This window comes from Macrotis lagotis, chromosome 1, assembly GCF_037893015.1.
Source record: "Macrotis lagotis isolate mMagLag1 chromosome 1, bilby.v1.9.chrom.fasta, whole genome shotgun sequence".
NCBI classification, from domain to species: domain Eukaryota; kingdom Metazoa; phylum Chordata; class Mammalia; order Peramelemorphia; family Peramelidae; genus Macrotis; species Macrotis lagotis.
The window spans coordinates 98,527,261-98,545,812 of NC_133658.1; the positions used below are offsets into that span (position 1 = coordinate 98,527,261).

Below are 18,552 nucleotides of genomic sequence, written 5' to 3' on the forward strand. Positions count from 1 at the left end.
TGGCATGAAGTGACTTCCCTCCCAGTTTAAGGGGCTCAGACATGATACAATGAATGTGGATGATAAAAGGTCTGAGAAAGCGTGAATTTTGGAGAATGGCCAGCAGTGGGAGGCCTTCCTACACAACTGAAAACACACTATGGAGTACAAATGACACATCGTAGTTGGTGAGTCATTCAGATCATGTGTACTCTTTGTGTGTGTGTGTGTGTGTGTGTGTGTGTGTGTGCATGTTTAAGGGACACCCACCAGTATGTATCTTCAGCACTCGATGACCTAGTTGATTGGTTAACCATTAGATAAGTCAGCTAGAGGGAGCTGTGGTGTAATGAGAAGGGGACATGATCCTTGGCTATTCCGGTTAATCCTTTTAACTCTTTAGTCATGGGATGCAATATGATTCTAAAATGGAGCTTGGCAGGGTAGATTTCTGTAGTAATAATATTCCATCATTTTGAAGCTAGCTTATAGCTTTCTTGTTACTGGCACTGGCGTAACAAGAACATGCTTGCTTGTCTTCCTGGAGCCCTGGATCAGAGCTGGTCTGTGAACAGAAAGGATGTTGAGTTGAAAGGAAATCTTTAAAAACCACATTTTTCTAATAAGAAACTGAGTTTCATGAAGGTTAAAGTCATTCGCCTAAGGACACAAAGATAATAATAGTTATCCTTTTTATAAATAATAGCTAATGATCATTTATAGAGTACTTTATAAAGATCTAATTTGATCTTCACAATTCTGGGAGATAGATCCTATTTTGGTCCCCACTTTACAGATGAGAAAACTGAAGTAGAATTCTTTTTTTCAGCGATATCAAACCTGGGACCTGGGACCAGAATCTGGGGCAAAACTCCAGGTGAAGTCTGAATCAGATTAAAATGAAGTTGGGAAATGATTAACAAAAATAAATAAATAAATACAATAGAATATACATAATGCTTTCCTCCTCAACTCTGTCTACTGATTTTTTGACTTTCTTTAAGCCTCAACTAAATTCTCATCTTTTACAGGAATACTTTACCAACTCTTTTTAATTCTAGTGCCTTCCTACTGTTAATTATTCCCACTCATCCTGTATATATCTTGCTTTGTATATATTTATTTTTTGTTATCCACATTAGATTGTAAGGTATCCAGATTGATTCTTTTTTTTGTATACCCAGAATTTAGCAAAGTATTCAGGATGTAGTAGGTGATTAATTAATGTTCATTGATTGCTTGATTGATGCTAATCTGTTTTCTAAGTCAATATGGGGTTGGTAGGGACCTGTTTCTATGTGAGTTTCACATTACTGGTTTTAGTGACTCTGGGGGTCACACAAGTAGTAAGTGAATGAGGCTGAATTTGAACTCAGTTCTTCTGACTCCAGGTGAGTTCTGCCTATTTGTGCGTGGCAGAGCTAGGTTTCAAGATCAGTAAGAAGCTTTAGGATGCTGCAACATAGAGCTGTGAAAGAGAGAGAGAATATTAAAGTTGAAAGGGATGTTCAGGTCATCTCATTCAAGTCCCCTTGTTTTAAATGAGAGAACTAAAGTTAAAAAGGTGAATTACCCAAGTTTATACAACATGGGAGTGACAGAATTAATATTTGAAACCAAATTCTCAGCTCTTTCTACTATACTACAGACATCTGACAGTTTGGGTTGAAATCCTGCAGTGAAAGGAGAGCCCTGTATGAATAATAATGATAATTTATATAACATTATATATATATATATATATGTAACATTATATAACATTTACATTAATAAAATAAACTCTTCACAACTATTTATCTCATTTGATTTTCCCAACAACTCTGAGAAGTGGATATTATCACTATTCCCATTTTATGATGAGGTAACGAGGCAAACAGAGGTGAAGTAACTTGCTCAGGGTCACACAACTAGTAAGTATCTGAGGCCAGAATTTTACCTAGGTCTTCATGATTCCATGCCTTGAGGTCCATATTAGGTATGAAGAGAGAAGGAAAAGGAGGCACTATTCTTGCTCTTGTATAATTCATGTCTGATGACATGATCCTAAATTATAGTTGGAGCATATATAAGTTCCATGTGGCCTATTCTAAACAATACGTTCTTTGGCTATCAACCAAACTGCCTATACCTCTCTGTTAGGTTCTCAGATCATCTGGATTCCAATTATACCCTTAGCTCTGCTCCTTTTCTGAGGAATCCCAAGCCTAGCATCTGTCATCAGCCTCAACGTATGGATTTGTGTTTTCATTAGTTAGATTGCTTTGTTACCTGCATCCAATGAGCTGCTACTATTTGTTACATCAATGAGACTGTGATTGATTAATTCACTTCTTCTATGGGAACCTATAAAACATATCATCAGATTAGATAGAAGGCAATAAAAAATACTAATCTATAACATAATCATTCTTTTTCATTTTATTCTCAGACCTAGGTCCTTCTAAAAGCAAATACCCTTTCTAGGTTGAAGTCTTTTCCCCAGTTCCTGACATTGCTAACTGAATGAAGCCATAGGTCACAGGTTAGTTGAGTCCAATTGCTCTTCATACTTTCCCAGTTCCTAATAAAATAGAATCTAGGCAGGGTGTTAACTGGAGGTAGGTTTGGAGTGCTGTAGACCTTCAGAGGACCTCTCTTGGTTGCAGCTGCATAGACATTCAGAAAGAAGAATACTCTGGGGTCCCAAGGACTTCTCATGGTTCCCAACTCATTCAGTCATTTTCATTCTCTCCCTATTTGTCCCTTTACTCTAGAACAAGGTCCATTAGGTTTCTCCATAAGGAAACTGATAGTTATTGCCAGGTGTTGAAGTCCCTTCAAAGGGAACCACCATGAATGAAGTGAACAAGCTACTATAACCTCCATCATTGTTTCTTCTCTTTGATCCTTATCTGGCTCTGGAGGAGAAATTACCACCCACTTGCTGTGTGACCTTGGGTAAGTCACTTAATGGTGATTGCCTTGCATCCAGGGTTATCTCCAGTCCTCCTGATCCATATTGGCCACTTTTTCCTCCAGATGGCTCTGGAGGAGAAAGTTGAGGCTGGTGACCCCCTCACTCAGATCCAATTCACTTGCATATCATGGCATCTCTTCCCTGATGCCATGATCTTCTTCAAGAATGAAGAACAAACATTAATTAACATCCCAGTAAGTAGGAAATGTCTGATCCATAGGCATGTTTTATCTGGGAGTGTCATTACCTGGAGGAGAGGAAGGGAGTCCAATAGCATCCTCTTAGCAAAAAAGGAAAAATGCACACGATATAGAAATGTGTGTGCAAATGTTATACAAATGATATACAAATGTGTATACTACCTGGCCCACACTCCCTGAAGGTGAGGGTTTGCTACTTTTCATCTTTGCCCCTATATTATCTGGTACCTTTAAGGGATTTTGGGATATATAGGCTCTCTTCAATTGTCTCCAGTCCCCTCTGATGATATTCCCTCAATTTGAAGATTTTCCCCTTTACGTAGGCACATAAAGGATTAACATTTGCAAAGTTCAGAGACAATCTACCACCTCACCCTTACCTAACTTTCATAATAACTAATAACAAATATGCAAACATATTCCTAAGTTCTGCATTTCCTCATCCTCTTTGGAGGGAAGAGGATGGGGTTAGCTTAGTTCAGTTCCTATGTAGCATAGTCCCAAATTTCTAACCTAAAGCCCCCTTGGGGCAGCTAGGTGGTGCAGTGGGTAGAGCTCCAGCCCTGGTGTCAGGAAAATCTGAGTTTAAATCTGCCCTCAGACACTTAATAATTGCCTAGCCATGTGACCTTGGGCAAGTTACTTAACCCCATTGCCTGTAATAGAAATAAAATTAATAAAATAAAATAATTAACAATAAAGGACCTATAAAGAAAGCCACTATCTGCATCCAGAGAAAGAACCAATAAAGTATGTATAGAATAATTTTACATATATATGTATATACATATGTTTATATGATATATGTATAATTATATGTATATATGTATGTGCATATGTATATATAAATATATATTTAATCCCATGGTAGCCCTCTCTGTATGTGTGTGTATATAGATATATTATTTACTATCTGTGTCTAGTATATATGGATATATTATTTACTATCTGTGTCTATGGTAACCCTCTCTAGGGTGGGGGGCAGGAAAGAAGAAAAAATTTATATCATGATTTTATTCTTATATTTAAAAGGAATGGTAAATTATACATAATAGAGTTGCAGTTTCATGTGCAATCATTTTATTTATTACATTATGTTATAGAAATGATTATTTTATTTCATAAATTAAAAAATGAATAAATTAAAAAAAATTTTAAATACAGCATGGGGCAGTCAGGTGGTGCAGTAGATAGAGCACTGGCCCTGGAGTCACGACCTGAATTCAAATGCAACCTCAGACACTTAATAATTACCTAGCTGTGTGGCCTTGGGCAAGTCACTTAATTCCATTTGCCTTGCAAAAACCTAAAAAAAAAAATACAGTATAGATGGAATACTACACCTGACACATGTGACCTTGAAACCCTCTCTGAGTCAAATGAATGAGATCCATATGTTGTTGGGTCACTGGAAAAGTAGTCATTGGTACATATCTGGGCAAGGACCTGTGGGGAACATTTCATACATTATACATCAGGTTGAGCCTGCACCCTAACCTCTTCTGGCAACACTTACCCTTTAGTTCAGCAATGAAGGCCTTGTCCTTTGGGATAATGCAACAATATCCAATTGACTACCATAACTTTTGTAAGTACTGTTGAGGTTTGGTCACTGAGCCAGGAAGGGCTGCCCAGTTGGTAATTTTTAAAAGGAGAAATTGCCCTTTTACACTTTCCTTCCATTTGTCAAACATTTTGGGATAATTCCAATTGTTTCTAAAACTTCTGGCAAGATAGAGAGGAAATCTCTCTCTTTTCACCTCCCTTAGTCTTCTCTAATAGAACAGAGGCTACTCATACATGGTAGTAAATGCACATGCTTGCCTAGAAGAATCTCAGATGTGATCTCAAGTCCATAACTTCTTATATTCTGTATTTCTTTCCCTGAGCACAAGTGACTGAACATTGATACTAAGCTGATGTTTCTAATATTAAGCAGTATCATAAGGTAAAGAGGCTAGGAGATTCTGGATCCAGATGCTAGTTTCCCAGCAGGAGGGCAACAACTTCTCCAAGGAGGACACTTCAGATGAAAGCCAAGCCAGGGAATAGCTGCCAGGAGAGTCTTACAGATAGCCCAGGTTAGGGATTCAAGTGAAATAGGCTCCAGTGAATTTTTTTCATGTATACAGATGGAGGTGGGGGGAAGTGAGGACTTTGGATCTGAGCACATCCATAGAATATGTATGGGTAGGAGGCTTTGGGGACCACCCCTATGGAACATACATCAAATTGAGCCTCACCCTGGCCACTTCTGGCAATACATATGCTCTGGTTCAGCACTGAGGAACATAATCTGTCAAAAGTTTCAGTGTTTCATGTTTTAAGATTTTAAGTATCAGCTCCCAATAGAGATTAAACAGAATGATAGGTTACTGTTTTTATTTTAATATTTTTGAATACATGCTTATAAGCCTTTCTGTTTTAAGCATTTCTTTTGTGGTGAAGGAAATAAGATGTACTATAACTGATCTATTGTGTACATTGAACATTTTTCCCAAAAAAGCATTCTCTCTTTTGGATAGACCCTAGACATAAGCCATTTCTAAATTTTGTTTTAGAGATTTTTCTGAAAAGCTCCATTTTTGAGATGTGGGAATAGATAGGAAACTATATATGAGAAAAGATCTGATCTACTTTGAGGGTGGAAGGGACAGGAGACTCCCCCCCCCCACCCCGGCCATCTTCAGAACTGAACTTGATCCATATAAACCCATAATCAGGGCCTCTTTGTAAGAAGAGGATACCCCTCTTCCAGAATGTAGGTTAAACACTGGGGATTCATCCAGGATCTGAATTTTTTTTAAACTTGTAAAGTCTTCTACCAGTCCCCTCCCCCATTTTGCCCAAATGTCTCTGCCCCCAAGTTCAGTTTAACAAAATATTTCATCTCTAAAACAAGAAATTTTTCTACTTTTTTTCACTCATCTACATGTATGAACCTTAACTAAGATTACCAAATACATTTAAGGTTTCAGTTGATCAAAGTTTTATAACAAATAAAACTTAAGAAATCAAGTAACATTTAGAAAAAGATTAACATCTTCTAGAGGTATGAACTGGGAGTTTAAGGGAAGGTGACCTATAATACAGAGAGAAGAAGAAAGATGAAGGAAGAAGGAAGAAGAAGAAAAAGAAGAGGAGGAGGAGGAGGAGGAGGAAGAGGAAGAAGAAGAAGAAGAAGAAGGAAGAGGGGAGGGGAAGGGAAGGGAGGAGAAAGAAAAGGGAGAGGGAAGGGAAGAGGGAAGGGAAGAGAGAAGGGGAAGTGGAAGGGGAAAGGGAAGAAGAGGGGGGGAGGGGAAGAGGAAAGGGGATGAGGAAGGGGAAGGGGAGGGAGAAGAGGAAGAAGATGAAGGATCTCATTCCCTTCTCTGTTGTGGTCAGTTTTATGGATTTTGCAAAGAAAATACTTTGTGTTTAAGTCTTAAACTGACACCACTCTGGCTTAGAGGGAATCGTCATCATTTGCTCTGCTTAACCCCTGCTATTCACTCACTCCAAGGTTCTTCACTTACGTCTCTTGCTTATCCTTATCTCTGCTTCCTCCTCCTTGCCTCTTGCCTCTTGCTTTTCCTACCCTCAAACCCCTTTCCAAAGTCATCAGCAGTGGTATTCTAGGGAGTCTACCCCCCAATTCAATTTCAAGACCCCTTAAAGCCTAAGCTCTGGAGGGGAAAAAACTGTCCCCCAGCAGATAGGCCCCTACTCCTTTACTCTCTGGCCAAGCCTTTTAGGGGGAACTCAAAAAGTAGGTCATATATATTTATATGTACTTGAATATGCCAATGCTTTCTTGCTCATTCCAGGCAGTAGGTCATAGCCACTGTTATTCCTATTATTCAAGGACCTAGTTTGATCCTAGTCTCTAATGGATACTTCAGCATACAGGTATCTAGATCAAAGGGTAAGATCCTAGCCTGTCTCCAAAGGGTTTCTCTGGGATGCTAAACAAATTCATGTTCTGTGCCAAGGTGTTATTAATTGATGTTGTTCTTGCTTATGACAGTGCTGTCCACAAATTGCCAATCCTTTTAATAGCACAAGGGTTTGGATTGTTGCTTGTCTTCTTAGAGTCTTACATCAGTATTGACCTTTACCTTGTATGATTAGAATAGAACATTGACAACCAGTCAAATGTCATTAATGATAATTTTCTGAAACTCCCCCCAACTTGTGGTGGCTCAAACAGGCAAAAATGCAAAACTAACCTGTTTATTGTTTTAAGCAATAGGAAAAAAGGAAATAATAGCTATTTTTTATCTTTAGATTTAAATTGAGGTACCATACCTCAAATCTAGGTGAACTCGCATGGAGGAGGCCTTTTTGTAATCTGACTCTATTAGCTATATGATTTTTAGGTCAGTTGTGCTTATGAGCCTCTCTGAAGGTACGTGCCAGTATAATTTTGCTCTATTCCTTTTACATAGATCACTTACAATGGGATTTTAAAAATTCTTCTTTCTGCATATTCACTAAGGTAGCAGCTAATGGCATAGTAGATAGAGTTAGGAAATGCCGAATTCAGTTATCCCCTGGACAAGTCACTTAATCTCTGTTTGACTCAGTTTCCTCAAATGTGAAATAGAGATAATAGCACTTAAAATTTCAAAGTGGTTGTGACAGTCAAATGAGATAATATTTGGAGTTTTTTTAAGTGCTTAGTACAATGGCTGGCACATAGTAAGCACCATACAAATCCTTCCCTTTTCCTTTCCCCTTCATTAGAGTCTTAAGTCAATATTTTAGCTTCTGTCAACCAGAATAGTAAGTCTATTGCTTCTTAGCCTTTACATTCTTAAAAGTTATTGAAACTCACACCCTCCCCAAAATACTTTTGTTTATGTGTCTATCAGTTATCATATTAGAACTTAAAGTCTCTTAGTATCATTATGAAAAGACCTTGCAGACCCCCTAAAAGGGGATTAGGGATCCTCAGGAGTCCATGACTGAGCTTGAAGGCATAATAAAGATAAAGATTTCATAGCACTGGTTTTCTCTATAGGGCTAGGATTCTCAGGTAGTTTTTCCACTGGAGATTGGATGCCTTTCTTTCTGTCTCCTACCTTTCCCTGTTTGTTGAGTGTCTTCTCCACAGTTCCTTAAGATCTGGCTCAACTGGGACTTAAGTATAAGCAGAGGATTCTTGGAATCACATACTGGCTTCTTTCAGGCTGTCTGAAACAGAGCAGCCTAATCCTTATTATTCTTATTTGACAGATCCATGGAACAAAAGCAGCAGCTGTTCATATAATGACAGTGTAAACTGGCCTACTCATAGATCCTTGGGGACCACAAACATCTGTTGAACTCCCTGAGGTACCAGCACCATTCACCACTCCTCTTCCTTATCAAGATTGCCCATTAACTTCAATCAAGAGGACTCTAGTGTTTGTTTGGGGAAACTAATACATAATTCTGTGCTGTAGCCTCCACCTCCCAACCTGGACCTCCTTCACCTTTCCCTTCAGATTAGTGAGCTTTCCTCACAATTAGCCCAAGGCCAGACCCATCATAATGTTACTTCTCTCTGGTCATCCTTGTGTCTTTTTCCTGCATTTTAGTCTCCCGCCTCACTAACTACTGCCACCCTGGGTCCCTCATTCCTGATTGTTGAGTATTTATAATAAGGAGCCCAACTCAACTTGACTATTGTGCTGCAGCATCCACTTTCCACCTCTGACTCTGAGGATTGTAATCAAATCCACTACAAAACCAGTAAGAAACATATCAATCAATTGCCTTATAGTTTCACTCACCATCCCTGTGACATCCCTTACCATAACACACCTCCCAGAACACCATTCCCTTATTTGTTTTGTCATCCCCTTTAAAATGTAAGCTCCTTGAGAGTAGGAATTGTCTTGTACTGCTATATTTGTATTTGTATACAAATTGTATTTGTATCTCCATAATTTAATACAGTTTCTGGCATGATAAATGCTTTTTCTTTCCTTCCTTTTTGCCTTTTTTTCTTACCTTCTCTTCCTCTGTTCCTTCTTTGGCCCTGTAGACGTTTAAATGAAAACCACCAACTCATCTGTCATTGGCTTGACAAGTAATAGCAACTCACCTTAGGAATGTCAAAGCAAGCCTCTCCCCCAGAGGATGACTGTTCCACCATGTGGCTTTGACACATGACATACTAATGAGTCTGTTCTTCTGGCTATGGCTTCATACCCACAGATGGTGGAGTGAACACCCAAAGATACCAGAGCCCCAGAACTCACTTCAGGATATTGTAACTCCAGGAACAGAGATGATGTTTCAAGTGAGCACCTGACTTTGAATAAAGCATCAAGACTGGAGACTGCCAAGCCAAACCAACTTTGAGAGCTGATCAGACTTTTCACATCAAAAGTAAATCATCTCTAGAGTCAAGGCACAAGGGAAGACTGTCTAAAATGGATAAGTGACCCTCTAGAAGCAGTGACTAGAAGAACCTTCATCTTGGCCAGGTTTCAGGCTGTGGAGGCAGACTAACTTCAGGTAAGTCACTGGCAAGAAAAAATATCTCTCCATACTGTACCAGCAATCTGTGAATCATGGGCTTCCTAGGAAGAACTATGTGGAAGTGGGAGGAAGTAGGCAGACTTCTGCTATCAGAAGCTCCCACTGCTTAACTATTTCATTTATCTGACCTATTCCCAGGATATTTTGTCTGCTGATTTCTTCCCAGGTGCTGCCCTAAAACTTTTATTCTAGACTGAAAATGTATTTCTGATGCTCTGTTGCTCTACCTCCACCTAGAGCACTTCGTTTTTGTTTCTTTATAATCCAAGGTTCATTACAGAATCTCAGAACTCACATAGATTCAGTTCCATCTTGTGAATTTCTCAGTAACTAATTTTAACTTGTGGCCCCAACCAGGGTTTTCCTTCAGAATATCAGAATGCGGTTTGTGTCTTCTTCTTGTTGTTCAATCATTCAGTAGAGTCTGACTTTCTGTGACTCAAGGGACCATAGCACACCAATCCCTTCTAGCCCAACTATCTCTCAAAGTCTACCCAAGTTCATGATACTAACTATCCATCTCATCTTCTGTCATCTCCTTCTTTCGCTTTCAATTTTTCCTTACGTCAGAGTCTTTTCCAATGAGTTCTGACTTCTCATTATGTGGCCAAAGTATTTAACTTCAGCTTTACTATTTGACCTTCCAGTGAATAATCTGAATTGATTTCTTTATGTATTGACTGATTTGACCTTTTTGCTGTCTCAGGAACTCTCAAAAGTCTTCTCCAACATCACATTTAAAAAGTATTGAGTATCAATTATGTGATATTTAGCTTTCCTTATAGTCCAGTTCTTATAGCCATACATTGCTACTGGAAAAACCTTAGTTTTGACTATATGGACCTTTGATGGCAATGTGATGTCTCTGCTTGTTGGTATGCTATCCAGATTTGCCAAAGTTTCCCTACCAAGGAGCAAGTGTCTTTTAATTTCATGGCTGAAGTCAGCATCTGAAGTGATCTTTGTGCCCAAGAGTATAAATCTGACACTCCTTACATTTTTCTCACTCCATTTGCCAGGAAGTGATGGGACCAGTTGCCAAAATCCTTTTTTTAAATGTTAAGCTTCATGCCAGCTTTTACACTATTTTCCTTTGCCCTCATCAAGAGGCTTCTTAATTCCTCTTCACTTTCTGTTATCAGAGTGGTATCATCTGCTTACCTAAGATTGTTGATATTTCTTCTGGCAACCTTAATTCTGACTTTTAATTTATCCAGCCTGGCATTTTGCATGATGTACTCCACTTTTAAGTTAAATAAATAAGATAATAAATTACAGTCTTATCTCATCCCCCTTTCCCTGTCTTAAACCAACCAGCTGTTCCAGTGACCACTGTTGATCTTTCAAGTTTGCTGAGATATTGAATGCAACACTTTAATGGTATTATAGAATTCCATCACTAGTCTTATTGTTAGCAATATCCACTTGACTTTATTGTCCAGGATGTCTGGTCTTGAATTAGTAACGCAAGGTGGTTATCAGTGATGTTAAGATCTTTCTCAAATAGTTCTTTTGTGTATTCTTGCCACTTCTTAATTTCTTCTGCTTCCATTAAGTCCTTAACATTTTGGTCTTTTATCATGCCCATTTTTTACATGAAACATTTCCTTGAAGTGATTTCTTATCTTTCTCATTCTTTTGTTTTCTTCTTTTCATTGCTAAGAAAACCTTCTTATCTCTCCTTACTTTTCTCTGGAATTCTGCATTCAATTGGATATATTTTTCCATTTCTCATTTCTCTTTCACTTTTTTCTTTTCTTTTTTTTTTTAGGTTTTTGCAAGGCAAATGGGGTTAAGTGGCTTGCCCAAGGTCACACAGCTAGGTAATTATTAAGTGTCTGAGACCAGATTTGAACCCAGGTACTCCTGACTCCAAGGCTGGTGCTTTATCCACTACGCCACCTAGCTGCCCCACTTTTTTTCCTTTTCTTTGCTATTTGAGTAGCCCTATAAGGTAAGCCATTTTACTTTCTTTCTCTTCTTTTTCATTGGAATGCTTTTTTTTGTTGCTGCCTCCTGTATAATATTGCAAACTTCTGTCTAAGGTTCTTCCAGCATTTTATCTACCAGATCCCATCCCTGAAATCTATTCATCAGCTTTACTTCATAAGGGATGTTATTTAGGTTATACTTATATAATAGGATGATTTTCCTTACTATTTTCAATTTAAGTCTGAACTTTTTGTGATTTGTGTCTAGATCTCCACAAAAAAAAGAAAAAAGGCTCTCAGCACCTATGAAAACACTCAAACTAATGAGGTATCAAATATAGGACAGGTTTTATTTCTCCTTAGTGAAAAATCAAAGGCCCCACACAAATGAGCCCATGAGTGGTCACAATGGATGATTCTTCTTGCCCCCTGTTGAGACTCTACCTTCCCTATGACCTAAACAGTTCTTCAGACTTTGAGTACTATTGAATATTTTAGGGAGAACTAGTTAGTATAAGGCAACTGATATGGAGGTCAGAAGAAGTAATACAAGAACACTCTCTAGGTCTCACTGAAGATCTTTAGTATTGATTTATGAGACATGGCACAGGAATGCCCAATGTGGCATGCCTGCATTAAAGAAGGCACTCCATGAGCAAAACAGAATCACAGTAGCAATCTGTTTGGATATATCTCCAACCCCAATATTTTAAATGGACTCTTTGTGCCCAGCCTGTGGTAGAGTCTTCTGAGTTAGTATTGGATTGATCAGCCACAGTTGAAAACACCATACCTTAACCCCAACATCATGATAATATTGGTCCACTGAACAACTACCCTAAATGTTTCTCCATTCGAATACCACTGAGAGGAAAGAATTTACTGTAGGAAGTTAAACAAATTTGTTTTATGGTAAGCTCCATCTTCCCCAGTGTATAAGTATATTAATTCCAATCTCATAGCACTACCCCAAAGGTTGAGGTTCCCCCAAAAGCAGAAAGAACTTGCACATGATTGACAATACCAGTGAAAGACAAGGTCTAGATTTTCTCCTCCTCATTGTGGCTCTGTTCCTCATTTTGCCTTGGCTCCTGCAACCCCTGGCTCAAACCAGATCTTTGACTTAGTCCAGAAACTCCTTTCTACTTTACTGTCACTTCCATCTGCTTCTATCCTTAGGGCCATGCAGTAAAGAACACATAATTTGTGCAGGCTTCTCTTGAAAAAATTGCTACATGTGTCTTTGTATAACTCTTATATCTAACTCTTTCCAATCTGCCAGTCCCAATAAAGCCCCCCCCCTTAAAGGTCAAGTCCTTTAAAAATTCAGATATGTGCTTTAGATAATGTCAGAACAAAGTGGGACAAAAAGAACTTTGAACCTTATCAAGGAGTTGTAAGAGGAAGACAAAACTCCATACTTGGAAATACCAGAATCTAGAATTTAGAGCAATGTACCAGAATTTAGAGGACCATGCATTAAATAAGCCCTCTTGCATAAAGTGCACATTTTAATGACTTGTCATCAGGTACATTTAAGTTGATTTAGTCCATGGAAGCACATGGTCAGATGCTGTCAGTCAATCAAAAAAGTCAATTTATTTAATGCCTACTCTTCCAGGCCCTTTGCCTAGAGCTGGGGATAAAAAGAAAGACAAAAAGAATTCCTCTTCTCAAGGCACTCACAGTCTGATGAAAATCATTGAAGCAACTTTGTTCAAAGAAAGATAAATGCAAGATAATCAATAGAGAGACAGTACTAGCATTAAGGGATATCAGGAAAGGCTTCAGGTGGAAGACAGGATTTCAGATAGTACTCTCAGAGCAGTTGGACCTTGTTAAATGCCTTCCCCTTCATTTTGTTCATCGAATATGTTTGCTTATTTATTTCACTTTATTCCTATAAGTCTTGAAGGCAGGGTGTGGGTACCATACCAATGTAACAACAACAAGAAGATGTGAGTTATGTAAACTACAACCCCTGTAAATTTTAGTAGATGGTCATTATTAGTTCCTGAAGCCAAAAATAAAAATTAATTGACTGGTGACTAATTTTCTTGTGATCACTAGGTGGTCTAGTCCTTGGATAACAAGATTCATACATTGATGACTCCCTAATCAAAACATTTCCATCATGGTAGAATCTACCATAGCTTGTGCTTTGGTAATATAGATTTGAGAATTTAGGATTGTTTCCAAATGAGAGACACTAGACTAGTATTTTAGTGGACTAAACCAAATAAATCTACATTATAAATCAAATTCACAAGAGATGGTATGTGAGCATCTAGAAAATAAAACGGTGATCATTAAAAACCAAGATAGCTTCATCAAGAATGACTCATACAAAAGGAGCTTTGTTTTGACAGAGTACTTGGATTGGTGAAATAGGGGAAAGTTCACCTCAGTTTCAAGAGAGCATTCGACAAAAATCTCTTATATTATCCTTAAGGACAAGATGAAGAGATGTGGGCAAGATAACAGTAGTTAGTTAAATCCAGTCTTGGTTGTATGACCAGATCCTAAGAGTAATGATTAATGAGTTGACATTGGCTTAGAAGAAAGTCTCTTGTGGGATACCCCACAGATCTGATCTTGTCTTTGCATTGCTTAACATTTTTATTAGTAATTTGGTTAAAGGTATAGATGTCCCACTTGTCAAATGTGCAGATGATACAAAGCTAAGAGGACAGCTTAACATATCAGATGGAAGATTCAGGATCCAAAGAACACTCAGCAGACAAATTAAGAAGGAGCAAATATAATAAGATTAAGCTTAACAAAGATAAATGCAAAGTCCTAAACTTAGGTTCAAAAAGTAAATTTTGCAAACATAAGATGAAGGGGTGACTTAACAGTTTCTTTGTAAAGGTTTGACAGTTTTAGTAAACTATTTGATATGGGTCAGTAGTGTTACATAGCAGCCAAAAAATAGGAAGCTTTTAACTTGGTTTAAGGAATCTTCCTAAAAATCTGAGCTTTAATAGGAGAACATGGATTCTTCTTCTCTTGAGGCCTACAATCAAAGGATGGATGAATATTCATAGAGAATACTATAGAAGGTTTCTTGGTCATGGAAGGTTAAAGTAAATGGCCTCTAAAGGTCCTTTCAGTTCTGGACTTCTGGGACCATATAACTTATTTCCCACAAGTTTACCAACTTGGGCACATTATCCTTTGAAAAATGAACTCCTGAGATGGCTAAGTGATGCAGTGGATAAAGCACTGGCCCTGGAGTCAGGAGTACCTGAGCTCAAATTGGGCCTGACACTTAATAGTTACCTAGCTGTGTGACCTTGGGCAAGCCACTTAACCCCATTTGCCTTGCAAAAACCTAAAAAAAAAAGAAAATAAAGAAAAGTGAACTCTAAATACTCAGAGAAGTGGTCAACTAATGGCCTAGCCATTACTCATTGACTAACATTTCAGAAAATCCAATTTGGGGAGATATCTTTATTGTGAAACTCTGGTAATGACAGTCTCCAGATTTTCTAGCCCAGCTTTGTTTTGCTGATTAAGAAATTCATGAGACCTTTAGAGATTTGAAATGCACAGTTCTTACTACTACATCTAATTACCAGGGAACTGATTTTCCCTTAATGAAGAGAGACTGCTTACCACATGTGTTACTATTTCCCTCCTCATAATAACTGATTAGTTTGTCCTAAGCTTTCATCTTGTTTTGTAAGGTCTAATTTTTCAGCGTCAAAGATTCAAAGCAGTATCTAGAGTCAATATTTTTAACCCAAATGACTGTTCACTCACTCATTGATGAATATTTTCTATGCATTTCATGTGCATTATAAGTAGTAGATAAGACAGCCCTCCCTTTACTTGTTGACCCCACCTCATATTTGAAACACCAATTCAGAATTGGAACTCTCAGTCCTTCACCAATATGTTAATTTATATTAAGTCAATCAGAAAGGACATGCTAGTTCAGAATAGTTATCCATATAGCACAGCAGATTAAGTAACAAGAAAAGATTTTCCCATTCTCTCACAAGTTGCTACACCACAATAGAAATGCATAGAAACAGAGAATACAGGAACACTCATGGAATACATGTGATTTGAGAATTTAGTTTAATTTAATTTACTAAGAATGTACTATTTTAGACATTGTGACAGGCACTGGAAATATATAGACATAAATAAGACCATCCTTGACATCCAAAGGATTTATATTCAGGCAAAGTGAAGAGATACTCCCAATACACAGTTATAGAACAGGTACACATAAATTTCATGGTAGTAAGAATACATTTGACTAGGGCAGAGTTGTCCAAGGCAACTCATATTTCTGATTGAAGAGCTGCTGATATTTTTTTGATGAGGCCATCATCCTTCTCTTTACTGTTCCTATCTGAGTACAGTGTCAGACAGGTGTCACATCTCTGCTGGGTATTTGTTCTTTCTGGTTTCTATTTTTTTTATGTTTCCTGAGCTTCCTTCTGCTACCATATACTGATGTGCATGCACTAATTTGCTTTAAGATAGTGAAAACTCTTTTAGTTCATATGGTCCAAGGTAGTGAAAATGGTAATGATCTGGTCAACCCCCCAAACCCTAAGACTTGAACTATCTGTCTGTTTTTTTTAAACTAAGTCTCTGCTATTTTCTCTAGAAACTCCTATTTCCAGTCAACTCTCTGACTTGGGGGTTAGAATAAATGTTCTTAATGCTATGAAATCCTTGATAATTCACATTCTCTCAAACCTTTGTAAAGACTCCTAAAAAAATACATAGAAACTCTGTATAACTAGAGCAGTGAGGTACTCCTCAACTTCTACTTTATAGTCATACAAATAAAAATGGAAACAAGAACAAAAGAGGTAAATGATGATCCAGTTTAGAACCTTTCATATAAATTCTTAGCTTTATTATGCATATTGTTATTCAGTTTTTTTTTTAATTTTATTTGTCCAATTCTTCCTGACCCCATTTCGAGTTTTCTTGGCAAAGATCCTAGAGTGGTTTGCCATTTCCTTCTCCAACTCATTTTATAGATGAGGAAACTGAGGCTAACTTGACCAGAGTCACATTGCTAGGAAGTATCTAAGGTCAGATTTGAAATCAGGTCTTCCTGAGTCCAGGTCCAACATTCTATCCACCATACCATCTAGCTGCCCTACATTTAACATTTAAGATCCTTAGAAATTTAGAAATAGACACAATTTTTATAATATCTACCTCCTCTTTCTATTGTCCCATTAGCAACAAAACGAGTCTACTGGTCTGTCCACACAAATAGAATACCACTTATCTCCCCTCACTTTTGGTCAGTGGCCAATCAAGGAGGTATTTCAAATTACACTGAATTATGGGAGGTAATATGATATAGTGGGAAGTGTGTTGATATGGTATTAATGACCTAAGTTTCAACCACACATCTGTCACTTATTACCTGTGTGACCTTGGATAAATCACTTAAGCTTTCTGGACCTCAGTTTCTTCATCTGTAAAATGAAGGTATTAGATTATTTGACCACTAAAAGATTCCTTTTAGTCCTAAATCTCTGGTTCTTTTTTATACTTAGCCTGACACGTTAATTCTTGATGAATTCCACTGGCATTGCTAATGTAGAGGAAGAAACATTTGGGATCTTAAGGGATACTTCATAGAGGCTAGCCATGGTAGGTCCTCAGTAATCTGAACAGAACCCTGAGCTACAGGTCTAGTACAGTAATTTGCACTATTTGGTCTCAATACTCTCATCCTTTGCTTGCATTTTGAAGATTCAACATTTTCCTCTTAGAAGGGACTTTAGAGGAAAAGTGCAACCTCATACCCGGCACCAGAATCTCCCTTCAGCATCCTTGGTCCTCTGGTCTCTGCTGGAAGATACCCAGTAGCAAAGAACCTGCTTCCTCATTGGCAGTCTAGTTCATTTCTATTCAACTCAAATCATTAGACTTTTTTCCTTCTTTATATTGCACAGGACAATCCTGCTGGGCAGTGTGGCATAATAAATAATGACTTTAGAATTAAAAGCCTGGGTTTGAAACTTGACTCTGCTACTTTCTGTATATAACTGAGAAAGGGCTTGAACACAGTAGATAATTAATTTATTAATTGAAAGTCACTTAAATTCACTGAACCTCTACTTTTTCATCTATAAAGACAGGGATATTCATTCACATGCACATGAACTTGCTATGAGGATCAAAGAAGACACCATTTGTGAAAGTTCTTCTTAAGGGATCAAGTGCTATATATTATTCCAACTGACCCTATTTCAATTCTTTAGAACCACAAAGAATGACTCTAATCTATCTTCCCATTTTTGACTCTTCAAATATTTAAACATAGCTACCATATTCTCACAATTTTTTTTCTCCTGAAAACTAAATACCACAAGTCCTTTCAACCATTCCTCATATGACAATGTTTTAAGTCTTCTCACTTTTCTGATCACCCTCCCATATATATGTTCCTATTTATCAATGGACTTCCCAAAACATGTCACCTAAAAATGAAAATGATGCTCTACTTGTTGTCTGACCCACACATGGTATAGTGAGGCTATTATTTCCTTTCCATTTGGACAGCTATTAATTAAGCTTAAAAGGTTGAATCAGGATTCTGACGTGATGAGCTTATAGTTAAGTATTATCTTGGATGAACTGCTATTAAGCTTAATGATAAAGTATTTTTTTTTTATTTTAACCTAAGTGTAGAACTCTACATTTATTCCTGTTACATTTTGGTTCTTTAAGCCCAACTCTGAGGAAATGTTCCTACCTGAAGGAGTGCAGGGGTCCTTTGTCAGCTCTTGCCTTCTACTAGTGCATTCCTCACATCTCCTTGGTAAATGTGTCTGCTGACAATTTAAGTCCACCCCAAGTCCTAGCCCATTTATGCCTTAAAGAAAGGAATCTCAAAGGGGTTCAGGATAGATAGGGTGAACAAGTCTGGTTCTTTGGATATTCTCTGGGAAAAATCATGATGACAGTGATCAGGCAATACTATGTT

At 37.8% G+C, this 18,552-nt stretch overlaps 1 protein-coding gene and 1 long non-coding RNA gene across 2 annotated transcripts in view; one reads left to right on the forward strand and one right to left on the reverse strand.

The window, feature by feature from the left end:
* Positions 1-260: 260 nt before the first annotated feature.
* Positions 261-18,552, reverse strand: part of LOC141501396 (uncharacterized) — a 56,783-nt gene continuing 38,491 nt past the window's right edge. The window contains exons 2-3 of the long non-coding RNA XR_012472226.1: positions 4,479-4,581; positions 261-544 (exon numbers count right to left, since the gene is read on the reverse strand). This is a non-coding gene — a long non-coding RNA (uncharacterized LOC141501396). The remainder of the gene's footprint in view (positions 545-4,478; positions 4,582-18,552) is intronic.
* The window catches only part of SOCS5 (suppressor of cytokine signaling 5), a 144,746-nt gene continuing 135,738 nt past the window's right edge, over positions 9,545-18,552 (forward strand). Inside the window, exon 1 of the mRNA XM_074205285.1 lies at positions 9,545-9,621. The gene's annotated coding sequence lies outside the window, so the exon portion shown is untranslated. The remainder of the gene's footprint in view (positions 9,622-18,552) is intronic.